The sequence below is a fragment of the Sprattus sprattus genome (assembly GCF_963457725.1).
Source record: "Sprattus sprattus genome assembly, chromosome: 1".
Lineage (NCBI taxonomy): Eukaryota > Metazoa > Chordata > Actinopteri > Clupeiformes > Clupeidae > Sprattus > Sprattus sprattus.
This window is the reverse complement of record NC_137920.1, coordinates 14246143-14259557: the sequence shown is the minus strand read 5'-3', so window position 1 is coordinate 14259557 and position 13415 is coordinate 14246143. Positions and strand designations below refer to the sequence as shown.

At 47.0% G+C, this 13415-nt stretch overlaps 1 protein-coding gene and 1 long non-coding RNA gene across 2 annotated transcripts in view; one reads left to right on the top strand and one right to left on the bottom strand.

The window, feature by feature from the left end:
- LOC308366994 overlaps nt 1–523 on the top strand; it is a 1119-nt gene extending 596 nt beyond the window's left edge. The window contains exons 2-4 of the long non-coding RNA XR_013968702.1: nt 1–54; nt 131–250; nt 469–523. The exon at nt 1–54 is cut by the window's left edge and continues 18 nt beyond it. This is a non-coding gene — a long non-coding RNA (uncharacterized lncRNA). The remainder of the gene's footprint in view (nt 55–130; nt 251–468) is intronic.
- The window catches only part of LOC308366982 (EGF-containing fibulin-like extracellular matrix protein 1), a gene marked incomplete at its 3' end in the record, with an annotated part of 61389 nt that overhangs the window by 15843 nt on the left and 32131 nt on the right, over nt 1–13415 (bottom strand).

Here is a 13415-nt window from a genome sequence, read left to right as displayed (position 1 = left end):
CAACGCTCTCAAAACCAGACCGGCCTGTTAGTGCCCTTGCATCTCCACCTCCAGGTTGGTATAAGCACACATACACCTGCTAACTTAACTCTACTTGACGGACATCAGTGTTCTAATTTTGTTCTACCAGTTCCAGTGAGGGTTCCATTGCCAGTGCCTCCCGAGCTGCTTGCCTTGGGGTTATCTTCAAGCAAGACCACATCACCTTTGAGACCGGTGCGTCCTCCCAGAGCAGCCTCTGCAGCCACTGGTCAGTCTTTGGTTCTCCTACAACCACTTTGATCACACGAACGCATGCACACACACACAGCAGTAGCACTCTTTAAAGTTGCTGTGTCTATTTAACACACTGCACTTTCGCAGACGTTCAGTGTGAATTATTTATTTTGTAATATGTTTTTCACTCTTTAACTCTGTCTCTGTCCCCCTTTCTTCCCTCTCCCCCACTTCTCACTATCACTCCAGCAGTCTGTACTGCATCTGCAGCACCCTCAGCAGTCTCTGCCCCGTCTGCAGCACCCTCAGCAGTCTCTGCCCCGTCTGCAGCACCCTCGGCAGTCTCTGCCCCATCTGCAGCACCCTCAGCAGTCTCTGCCCCGTCTGCAGCACCCTCGGCAGTCTCTGCCCCGTCTGCAGCACCCTCGGCAGTCTCTGCCCCGTCTGCAGCACCCTCGGCAGTCTCTGCCCCGTCTGCAGCACCCTCGGCAGTCTCTGCCCCGTCTGCAGCACCCTCGGCAGTCTCTTCCCCGTCTGCAGCACCCTCGGCAGTCTCTGCCCCGTCTGCAGCACCCTCGGCAGTCTCTTCCCCGTCTGCAGCACCCTCAGCAGCACCACCACTCCCAAGCTACGACCAGGATGTGAGCCGATGGAACTGCTCTCACCAGCAGAGAATGTGGATGAAGACTGAGATGGAAGCCTTGGGACTGTAGCCAGGCTCTCGACCAGTGAGACACCTGATGAACATGCTCTCCTTGTGGAGTCATCCACCTCAGCCTGAGCTCATCGATTCGGTGTACGAACTGCCATCTTCAAAGTACTTCCAGCTTCATCCATTCTTTATATGGAAGCCAGAGCACACCATCATGGAAAGGGTAAAGAACACCTACACCCTGCCGTGCCTGTACGGCTGTCCGAATCCTCACGTGGTGTCATCGGGAGTTGGACGACCTCGTGTCATCATCGGCACTGGCCTCTCGGCTCAGTTGCAGAGCCTGTAAGAGGTAATGGTTTGCTGACAAACCGCAGTGGGTGGACATGCTGCCAAGCCGCTTCAGGAACATCTTGCCAGCTTTTCTGACACACAAAAAGGCGATATGTAAGACTGTGTTGGATGAGCTGCGCCGCTCCGGAAAGTCTTCCAACGACATGGCCAATCAGGTGAATGAGTCTCTCCATCTCCGGTACGAGCGCGCGCATTTGGCTTACATGTACACTGTCAAGAACGTCCTGGATGGAGACGGTGGCCTTTATGGACAGCGTACCATCACAGGGGCAGTGAGAACAACTGCAACTCCTGCTCCCTTTGGTGGGTATGGTGATGTGGATGGCTGGTATGGAGTGACAGTTTCAGCTCACTACCTGGTTGACTGTCTCATTCAGGAGAACCACAGGCAGGAAGACACCCTCACTCTGCTGCTGCAAGGCACTTTTGGACAGGCCTTAAGGGCTGACCACACACGCAAGGTGGCCCGAAAGGTAGTGCTGGCATCAGGCACTATGTCATCCTATGCCATTATGAATGAGAATTGGATGATATTGTCATGGGTGATGCTGCAGTCAGAGAGTGACAAATCCTTGGAGCCGATGTACGAGGGGCTGTCCCGCCGTTACATTTCGGCAGGGCTTCCCAAAGCAAACTACCAGTGGGTTGACAGGTAAGAGCCAACAGCCACATTTGCCTTTCCAGTTATTTCTGTGTATTGACACTAAATAAAGCAAATCAACTGCATGCTTGTAACTGTAACTTTTCTTTGTGTGTGGTCAGGGATTGCTGTGCAGCCTTCAGGGTGCCAAACTCCGGGCCCCAGGAGCACCTCCTCTGGGACGCTTGGAAGACCACCGAGGCTATCATGGCTGAGGCAACCTCTGGGCACCTCCCCAACACCTGTGCCTCCCGCAGCAAGTTTATCTGCGGCATGAACATCAAGCTGGACTTGTTTCACTGCATGCGACGCTTCTCCAGAGAGTGTGTGTCAGAGCACCATCCACTGCACAGCTCTTTTTGCAAGTTCCTCTCAGCAGCTTTTAGCGTTGTGGACCAGACCGACCTGCAGCGACTGACCCAGGTCTACATTTTTTGTGGGATTGTGCCTGCTAGTCCAACAAAGCAGCACATCCGGGAACACTGTCGCACCAGGGTCCCGCCCCCCAAAGAGCTGCTGGAGAGAGTGAAGAGCGTCCTGCACAGATTCTACGCAGAGTGTGATCCTGATGGTGTGCCGCTGTTTAAGCCATCAATGCTGAAGGTGTGGAGGATTCAGCGTGTCCACATCCTCAGAGGATGCCTGAGTGACCCCGAGGTTGGAGAGGGAATCCTGTACAGGCATTGTGGAACAGTGCAGCTGAACCATGTCAAGGGAGAGGGGGCAGCTGTACCCTTGTGGATCCCTGTGAGAGGCACCTGTCAGCAGGAGGGGTGCCAAACGTTAAGCTGCCTGCAGTTTTTGATCCGGTCCTGATCATGGAGCTGAATAAGCTCTCTGAGGCGGTGACAGGCCAGGCAAAGTATCCTGTCTTACGTGTCTCACACACAGACACAGGAGAAAGGTTTGGCCTGCAGTACTTGGAGCCTGGCTGTCGCCCTGTCCCACTGGTGCCCGTTGCTGGAGAGGGAGAGCATCTCTCAGATCTGACTGCTCTCTGTGAGGTATTGACAGATGATGCTCCTGAGGAGATGTTCCTGGATGACCGCTTTGCTGTGACTACTCTTGACTCACATGCTGTGAGTCAACCTGCACAGCCTGTCAAAGTGGAAGGTAATTTAGCTATTTTTTTTCTCTCTTAAAATAACTGACTTTGTATATGAATGCTACAATAATTTCATGAGGAACAAAGTGAAAATAAATGGCTGTTTTTTTTTTCTCTCTCTCTCTCTCTCTTCCTTTCCGTTGTCCCGGTGACTCCGCCTTTGCCCCGGTCTGCATCTCCACGTGCTGCACGCACAGGTCCCATCAAGGCAGGTGGTGTACTTTTTGTGCTGGATCACTCTTGCTGGACACAGCCAATGAGGGATGCCATTGATGGCCTTCTGGCAAAGCACCATGGCCAGAAAGACCTGCTCACCAAAGTGGACTTTGAGTATGCTGCTCTTGTACAGGCTGCCTCCAGGGATCCTAACAGCCTGTTACACCCCACCACCAAGCAGCATCTCACGGTACGTGAAGCACCTGGCCAAGCTGACAAACACCAGTTCGTGTCTCAACACCAGCCCAGAGAAGCTCCTGGAGACCCAGGAACTATGGCATCACCTAACGGAGGGGAGTGAAACTGTGACCGTTTCAGTGGTAACCCTCCCACCTGCACCGGTGAATCCGCCTAGTAAGACCCAGGAGTCCTCTCTAACTAAGGGGGAGATAGAACAACTGGTGAAGGAGCTCGTGCAAAAGCAACAGCATCAGCAGCCTTTGCCAAAGAGGACGAGGAACTGTCTCGCATGTGGTCAACCTAAGTCCCGTTACCTTGGTGATGGCTCCTCCATTCACCTTTTGTATCAGTCGGGAGAGGTGAAGTACTTTTACTGCTCCACGAAGATGCACCAGACCTATGCAGGGGAAGGCCTCACTGACCCTCGGATGCCGTTTCTGGACTTTGCAGAGACGCCTTTTTTTAAGCGCGAACTAGAGGCTGCAAAGCAGCGTTCTGCAGAACCCAGGCGGGTCATTGAGGAGCGGGGGAAGCGGAAGGCCCTTGAGCAGCATCCGACTGGTCGGCTTTTCAGGTTCTGCCACAAGCCGCTCAAACACGGTCCAGACAGTCCACATGTACATACTGGGTTCCCTGGTGTGGCAGGGAAATATGCGTATTGTCCTGCCAGAGTCTTTTCCCTCTATCATCAGAGGGGATGACTCACGAGATGACTTGGGCTGAATTCTTTCAAACCTCCTTTTATGAAGCTGAAAAGGAGAGATGGGCCACAGAGAAAGGAAAGGGATTGTAAATATGCACAGTTGCTCACTCACTCACTCACTCACTCACGACGCACAGATAGACACACACTGTTTATATACTGTTGCATATATATTCTGATAATAAAGATGATAATAATAATAATAATAATCTATATGTAATATAATATAGTATAAATGTATATATAGTATAGTATAAATTGTTATATATTATGTAGGAGAGGCTGATTTTATATAGTGTAAGCATATACAGTATGTATTGAAATTTAATTTGTTTATTTCTTACTTTATAGTGTGTATACATTTTATATTGTTACACTTGCTTATTTATGTAGATATATATTTTGTTTATTAGTTATTTATTCTTTCATTTATTTGGTTAAATTCTCTTATTTTATATGCATATTTATTCTGCTCTAATTGAATATCTGTTATTGTTTATTGTTAATTGTTGTTTGATTGTGATAGGTTGTGTTCATTAAAAGTGTGTGTTCATTAAAAGTGTGTTCATTGCTTTTACTGAAAAAAATCCTGACTAACAAGCACAGGTTATAACATACTTCTACCATAACATTGCATAAGTATATATTTTTAAAAACCCATTTCATTTTAGAAAATTAAAGTAAAGTTATTTAATTATAGTCATTTCAACATAAAGGTCTAAAGGTGAAAATAACACCTACATTTTCACCTTAACCGGGATTCGAAACGATGTTTTCAGTGGGAAAACTATTAATAAACCCGCTGGCACGCGTCATTTTTTCCTCTCTTGTGATTGGCTAGTCAGCGTTCTACAGGTATACGCGGCTGGCCCGCGGGTGTGAGGCGAACGTGATAACCACTACACTACGGAAACTTGTTGACACCACACACCCTGGCTCTGGTTACAGGCCAGAGAGGGGGCAGGGCTGTCTTCAGACAGTAAGAAGACTCTGACTCTGAACTGAGCAGAAGCCACTGCAGTTTGCTAAAGAACGCTACATTTACTTCAACCATGTGAGTAATTATTGCACAAAGCAATGGTCCACATTATGGCGACGTGATGTTATACTTAGTCACTTGAAATGAAAGTACTGCAGAAAAGGCCAACACTGCTTCCGCCCGGTCTCGAACCGGGGACCTTTCGCGTGTTAGGCGAACGTGATAACCACTACACTACGGAAACCTGTCTGCTCCATGTTTGGGACGTGTCACCACCCGACCAACTCTCCACACACATGGCCGACATACGACACCTACAAAGGTGGGAAACCATAGCTATCATATATAAAGGCTAGATGTCTTGCCCGCGTTTCTGGCCGACGAAGTCGAATGTCCGCACATGGCGGCCATTTTGCGACAGGGGAGCTCGCTCATCCCTAACAATGTGTTGGTAGTGGTACATACTTTTTAAATGACCATAACTTGCTCAATTTTCAACCGATTTTTAAACGGGTTGGTTTGTTATAAACACAAAAGATGTAGTTCTGACACTGCATATTTATGTTATTTTCTAAAAAATATCCAAAAAGCATCCAGAATTATAACCACGTTAATAACGTTTGTAGGAAACCAAACCATTTGTAAATCCGTCATGATTTCAGCGAAATAAGAGTGATAGCGTTTGGCAGATCACTGACCTTATATCAGGTACCACTGATCCCGGCAGAACGCTTCACTGACTCAAGATGGCCGACCTGTGCGGACGTTCTAGACTCCGCCGTAAGACATTTAGCCTTTATATATGATATCTATGTAGGAAACTTCCACGCTGCTCCATGTGGTCCAACATTGCTTCAGAAAAAGGATACCTTGTTTCCACCCGGTTTCGAACCGGGGACCTTTCGCGTGTGAGGCGAACGTGATAACCACTACACTACGGAAACTTGTTGCCACCACACACCCTGACTCGGATTACAGGCCAGAGAGGGGGCAGGGCTGTCTTCAGACAGTAAGAATACTCTGACTTTGAACTGAGCAGAAACCACTGCAGTTTGCTAAAGAACGCTACATTTACATCAACCATGTGAGTAACTATTGCACAAAGCAATGGTCCACATTATGGCGACGTTTTGTTATACTTAGTCGCTTGAAATGAAAGTACTGCAGAAAAGGCCAACACTGTTTCCGCCCGGTCTCGAACCGGGGACCTTTAGCGTGTTAGGCGAACGTGATAACCACTACACTACCGAAACCTGTCTACACCATGTTTGGGACGTGTCACCAGGCGACCAATTCTCCACACACATGGCCTACATATGACACCTACAAAGGTGGGAAACCATAGCTATCATATATAAAGGCTAGATGTCTTGCCCGCGTTTCTGGCCGACGAAGTCGAATGTCCGCACATGGCGGCCATTTTGCGACAGGGGAGCTCACTCACCCTTAACATTGTGTTGGTAGTGGTACATACTTTTTAAATGACCATAACTTGCTCAATTTTCAACCGATTTTTAAACAGGTTGGTTTGTTATAAACACAAAAGATGTAGTTCTGACACTGCATATCTATGTTATTTTCAAAAAAATATCCAAAAAGCATCCAGAATTATAACCACGTTAATAACGTTTGTAGGGAACCAAACCATTTGTAAATCCGTCATGATTTCAGCGAAATAAGAGTGATAGCGTTTGGCAGATCACTGACCTTATATCAGGTACCACTGATCCCGGCAGAACGCTTCACTGACTCAAGATGGCCGACCTGTGCGGACGTTCTAGACTCCGCCGTAAGACATTTAGCCTTTATATATGATATCTATGTAGGAAACTTCCACGCTGCTCCATGTGGTCCAACATTGCTTCAGAAAAAGGATACCTTGTTTCCGCCCGGTTTCAACCGGGGACCTTTCGTGTGTGAGGCGAACGTTATAACCGCTGCACTACGGAAACTTGTTCACACCACACACCCTGGCTCGGGTTACAGGCCAGAGAGGGGGCAGGGCTGTCTTCAGACAGTAAGAAGACTCTTACTCTGAACTGAGCAGAAGCCACTGCAGTTTGCTAAAGAACGCTACATTTACATCAACCATGTGAGTAATTATTGCACAAAGCAATGGTCCACATTATGGCGACGTGTTGTTATACTTAGTCACTTGAAATGAAAGTACTGCAGAAAAGGCCAACACTGTTTCCGCCCGGTCTCGAACCGGGGACCTTTCGCGTGTTAGGCGAACGTGATAACCACTACACTACGGAAACCTGTCTGCTCCATGTTTGGGACGTGTCACCACCCGACCAACTCTCCACACACATGGCCGACATACGACACCTACAAAGGTGGGAAACCATAGCTATCATATATAAAGGCTAGATGTCTTGCCCGCGTTTCTGGCCGACGAAGTCGAATGTCCGCACATGGCGGCCATTTTGCGACAGGGGAGCTCGCTCATCCCTAACAATGTGTTGGTAGTGGTACATACTTTTTAAATGACCATAACTTGCTCAATTTTCAACCGATTTTTAAACGGGTTGGTTTGTTATAAACACAAAAGATGTAGTTCTGACACTGCATATTTATGTTATTTTCTAAAAAATATCCAAAAAGCATCCAGAATTATAACCACGTTAATAACGTTTGTAGGAAACCAAACCATTTGTAAATCCGTCATGATTTCAGCGAAATAAGAGTGATAGCGTTTGGCAGATCACTGACCTTATATCAGGTACCACTGATCCCGGCAGAACGCTTCACTGACTCAAGATGGCCGACCTGTGCGGACGTTCTAGACTCCGCCGTAAGACATTTAGCCTTTATATATGATATCTATGTAGGAAACTTCCACGCTGCTCCATGTGGTCCAACATTGCTTCAGAAAAAGGATACCATGTTTCCGCCCGGTTTCGAACCGGGGACCTTTCGCGTGTGAGGCGAACGTGATAACCACTACACTACGGAAACTTGTTGCCACCACACACCCTGACTCGGATTACAGGCCAGAGAGGGGGCAGGGCTGTCTTCAGACAGTAAGAATACTCTGACTTTGAACTGAGCAGAAACCACTGCAGTTTGCTAAAGAACGCTACATTTACATCAACCATGTGAGTAACTATTGCACAAAGCAATGGTCCACATTATGGCGACGTTTTGTTATACTTAGTCGCTTGAAATGAAAGTACTGCAGAAAAGGCCAACACTGTTTCCGCCCGGTCTCGAACCGGGGACCTTTCGCGTGTTAGGCGAACGTGATAACCACTACACTACCGAAACCTGTCTACACCATGTTTGGGACGTGTCACCACGCGACCAATTCTCCACACACATGGCCTACATATGACACCTACAAAGGTGGGAAACCATAGCTATCATATATAAAGGCTAGATGTCTTGCCCGCGTTTCTGGCCGACGAAGTCGAATGTCCGCACATGGCGGCCATTTTGCGACAGGGGAGCTCACTCACCCTTAACATTGTGTTGGTAGTGGTACATACTTTTTAAATGACCATAACTTGCTCAATTTTCAACCGATTTTTAAACAGGTTGGTTTGTTATAAACACAAAAGATGTAGTTCTGACACTGCATATCTATGTTATTTTCAAAAAAATATCCAAAAAGCATCCAGAATTATAACCACGTTAATAACGTTTGTAGGGAACCAAACCATTTGTAAATCCGTCATGATTTCAGCGAAATAAGAGTGATAGCGTTTGGCAGATCACTGACCTTATATCAGGTACCACTGATCCCGGCAGAACGCTTCACTGACTCAAGATGGCCGACCTGTGCGGACGTTCTAGACTCCGCCGTAAGACATTTAGCCTTTATATATGATATCTATGTAGGAAACTTCCACGCTGCTCCATGTGGTCCAACATTGCTTCAGAAAAAGGATACCATGTTTCCGCCCGGTTTCGAACCGGGGACCTTTCGCGTGTGAGGCGAACGTGATAACCACTACACTACGGAAACTTGTTGCCACCACACACCCTGACTCGGATTACAGGCCAGAGAGGGGGCAGGGCTGTCTTCAGACAGTAAGAATACTCTGACTTTGAACTGAGCAGAAACCACTGCAGTTTGCTAAAGAACGCTACATTTACATCAACCATGTGAGTAACTATTGCACAAAGCAATGGTCCACATTATGGCGACGTTTTGTTATACTTAGTCGCTTGAAATGAAAGTACTGCAGAAAAGGCCAACACTTTTTCCGCCCGGTCTCGAACCGGGGACCTTTCGCGTGTTAGGCGAACGTGATAACCACTACACTACCGAAACCTGTCTACACCATGTTTGGGACGTGTCACCACGCGACCAATTCTCCACACACATGGCCTACATATGACACCTACAAAGGTGGGAAACCATAGCTATCATATATAAAGGCTAGATGTCTTGCCCGCGTTTCTGGCCGACGAAGTCGAATGTCCGCACATGGCGGCCATTTTGCGACAGGGGAGCTCACTCACCCTTAACATTGTGTTGGTAGTGGTACATACTTTTTAAATGACCATAACTTGCTCAATTTTCAACCGATTTTTAAACAGGTTGGTTTGTTATAAACACAAAAGATGTAGTTCTGACACTGCATATCTATGTTATTTTCAAAAAAATATCCAAAAAGCATCCAGAATTATAACCACGTTAATAACGTTTGTAGGGAACCAAACCATTTGTAAATCCGTCATGATTTCAGCGAAATAAGAGTGATAGCGTTTGGCAGATCACTGACCTTATATCAGGTACCACTGATCCCGGCAGAACGCTTCACTGACTCAAGATGGCCGACCTGTGCGGACGTTCTAGACTCCGCCGTAAGACATTTAGCCTTTATATATGATATCTATGTAGGAAACTTCCACGCTGCTCCATGTGGTCCAACATTGCTTCAGAAAAAGGATACCTTGTTTCCGCCCGGTTTCAACCGGGGACCTTTCGTGTGTGAGGCGAACGTTATAACCGCTGCACTACGGAAACTTGTTCACACCACACACCCTGGCTCGGGTTACAGGCCAGAGAGGGGGCAGGGCTGTCTTCAGACAGTAAGAAGACTCTTACTCTGAACTGAGCAGAAGCCACTGCAGTTTGCTAAAGAACGCTACATTTACATCAACCATGTGAGTAATTATTGCACAAAGCAATGGTCCACATTATGGCGACGTGTTGTTATACTTAGTCACTTGAAATGAAAGTACTGCAGAAAAGGCCAACACTGTTTCCGCCCGGTCTCGAACCGGGGACCTTTCGCGTGTTAGGCGAACGTGATAACCACTACACTACGGAAACCTGTCTGCTCCATGTTTGGGACGTGTCACCACCCGACCAACTCTCCACACACATGGCCGACATACGACACCTACAAAGGTGGGAAACCATAGCTATCATATATAAAGGCTAGATGTCTTGCCCGCGTTTCTGGCCGACGAAGTCGAATGTCCGCACATGGCGGCCATTTTGCGACAGGGGAGCTCGCTCATCCCTAACAATGTGTTGGTAGTGGTACATACTTTTTAAATGACCATAACTTGCTCAATTTTCAACCGATTTTTAAACGGGTTGGTTTGTTATAAACACAAAAGATGTAGTTCTGACACTGCATATTTATGTTATTTTCTAAAAAATATCCAAAAAGCATCCAGAATTATAACCACGTTAATAACGTTTGTAGGAAACCAAACCATTTGTAAATCCGTCATGATTTCAGCGAAATAAGAGTGATAGCGTTTGGCAGATCACTGACCTTATATCAGGTACCACTGATCCCGGCAGAACGCTTCACTGACTCAAGATGGCCGACCTGTGCGGACGTTCTAGACTCCGCCGTAAGACATTTAGCCTTTATATATGATATCTATGTAGGAAACTTCCACGCTGCTCCATGTGGTCCAACATTGCTTCAGAAAAAGGATACCATGTTTCCGCCCGGTTTCGAACCGGGGACCTTTCGCGTGTGAGGCGAACGTGATAACCACTACACTACGGAAACTTGTTGCCACCACACACCCTGACTCGGATTACAGGCCAGAGAGGGGGCAGGGCTGTCTTCAGACAGTAAGAATACTCTGACTTTGAACTGAGCAGAAACCACTGCAGTTTGCTAAAGAACGCTACATTTACATCAACCATGTGAGTAACTATTGCACAAAGCAATGGTCCACATTATGGCGACGTTTTGTTATACTTAGTCGCTTGAAATGAAAGTACTGCAGAAAAGGCCAACACTGTTTCCGCCCGGTCTCGAACCGGGGACCTTTCGCGTGTTAGGCGAACGTGATAACCACTACACTACGGAAACCTGTCTACACCATGTTTGGGACGTGTCACCACGCGACCAATTCTCCACACACATGGCCTACATATGACACCTACAAAGGTGGGAAACCATAGCTATCATATATAAAGGCTAGATGTCTTGCCCGCGTTTCTGGCCGACGAAGTCGAATGTCCGCACATGGCGGCCATTTTGCGACAGGGGAGCTCACTCACCCTTAACATTGTGTTGGTAGTGGTACATACTTTTTAAATGACCATAACTTGCTCAATTTTCAACCGATTTTTAAACAGGTTGGTTTGTTATAAACACAAAAGATGTAGTTCTGACACTGCATATCTATGTTATTTTCAAAAAAATATCCAAAAAGCATCCAGAATTATAACCACGTTAATAACGTTTGTAGGGAACCAAACCATTTGTAAATCCGTCATGATTTCAGCGAAATAAGAGTGATAGCGTTTGGCAGATCACTGACCTTATATCAGGTACCACTGATCCCGGCAGAACGCTTCACTGACTCAAGATGGCCGACCTGTGCGGACGTTCTAGACTCCGCCGTAAGACATTTAGCCTTTATATATGATATCTATGTAGGAAACTTCCACGCTGCTCCATGTGGTCCAACATTGCTTCAGAAAAAGGATACCTTGTTTCCGCCCGGTTTCAACCGGGGACCTTTCGTGTGTGAGGCGAACGTTATAACCGCTGCACTACGGAAACTTGTTCACACCACACACCCTGGCTCGGGTTACAGGCCAGAGAGGGGGCAGGGCTGTCTTCAGACAGTAAGAAGACTCTTACTCTGAACTGAGCAGAAGCCACTGCAGTTTGCTAAAGAACGCTACATTTACATCAACCATGTGAGTAATTATTGCACAAAGCAATGGTCCACATTATGGCGACGTGTTGTTATACTTAGTCACTTGAAATGAAAGTACTGCAGAAAAGGCCAACACTGTTTCCGCCCGGTCTCGAACCGGGGACCTTTCGCGTGTTAGGCGAACGTGATAACCACTACACTACGGAAACCTGTCTGCTCCATGTTTGGGACGTGTCACCACCCGACCAACTCTCCACACACATGGCCGACATACGACACCTACAAAGGTGGGAAACCATAGCTATCATATATAAAGGCTAGATGTCTTGCCCGCGTTTCTGGCCGACGAAGTCGAATGGCCGCACATGGAGGCCATTTTGCGACAGGGGAGCTCGCTCATCCCTAACAATGTGTTGGTAGTGGTACATACTTTTTAAATGACCATAACTTGCTCAATTTTCAACCGATTTTTAAACGGGTTGGTTTGTTATAAACACAAAAGATGTAGTTCTGACACTGCATATTTATGTTATTTTCTAAAAAATATCCAAAAAGCATCCAGAATTATAACCACGTTAATAACGTTTGTAGGAAACCAAACCATTTGTAAATCCGTCATGATTTCAGCGAAATAAGAGTGATAGCGTTTGGCAGATCACTGACCTTATATCAGGTACCACTGATCCCGGCAGAACGCTTCACTGACTCAAGATGGCCGACCTGTGCGGACGTTCTAGACTCCGCCGTAAGACATTTAGCCTTTATATATGATATCTATGTAGGAAACTTCCACGCTGCTCCATGTGGTCCAACATTGCTTCAGAAAAAGGATACCATGTTTCCGCCCGGTTTCGAACCGGGGACCTTTCGCGTGTGAGGCGAACGTGATAACCACTACACTACGGAAACTTGTTGCCACCACACACCCTGACTCGGATTACAGGCCAGAGAGGGGGCAGGGCTGTCTTCAGACAGTAAGAATACTCTGACTTTGAACTGAGCAGAAACCACTGCAGTTTGCTAAAGAACGCTACATTTACATCAACCATGTGAGTAACTATTGCACAAAGCAATGGTCCACATTATGGCGACGTTTTGTTATACTTAGTCGCTTGAAATGAAAGTACTGCAGAAAAGGCCAACACTGTTTCCGCCCGGTCTCGAACCGGGGACCCTTCGCGTGTTAGGCGAACGTGATAACCACTACACTACCGAAACCTGTCTACACCCTGTTTGGGACGTGTCACCACGCGACCAATTCTCCACACACATGGC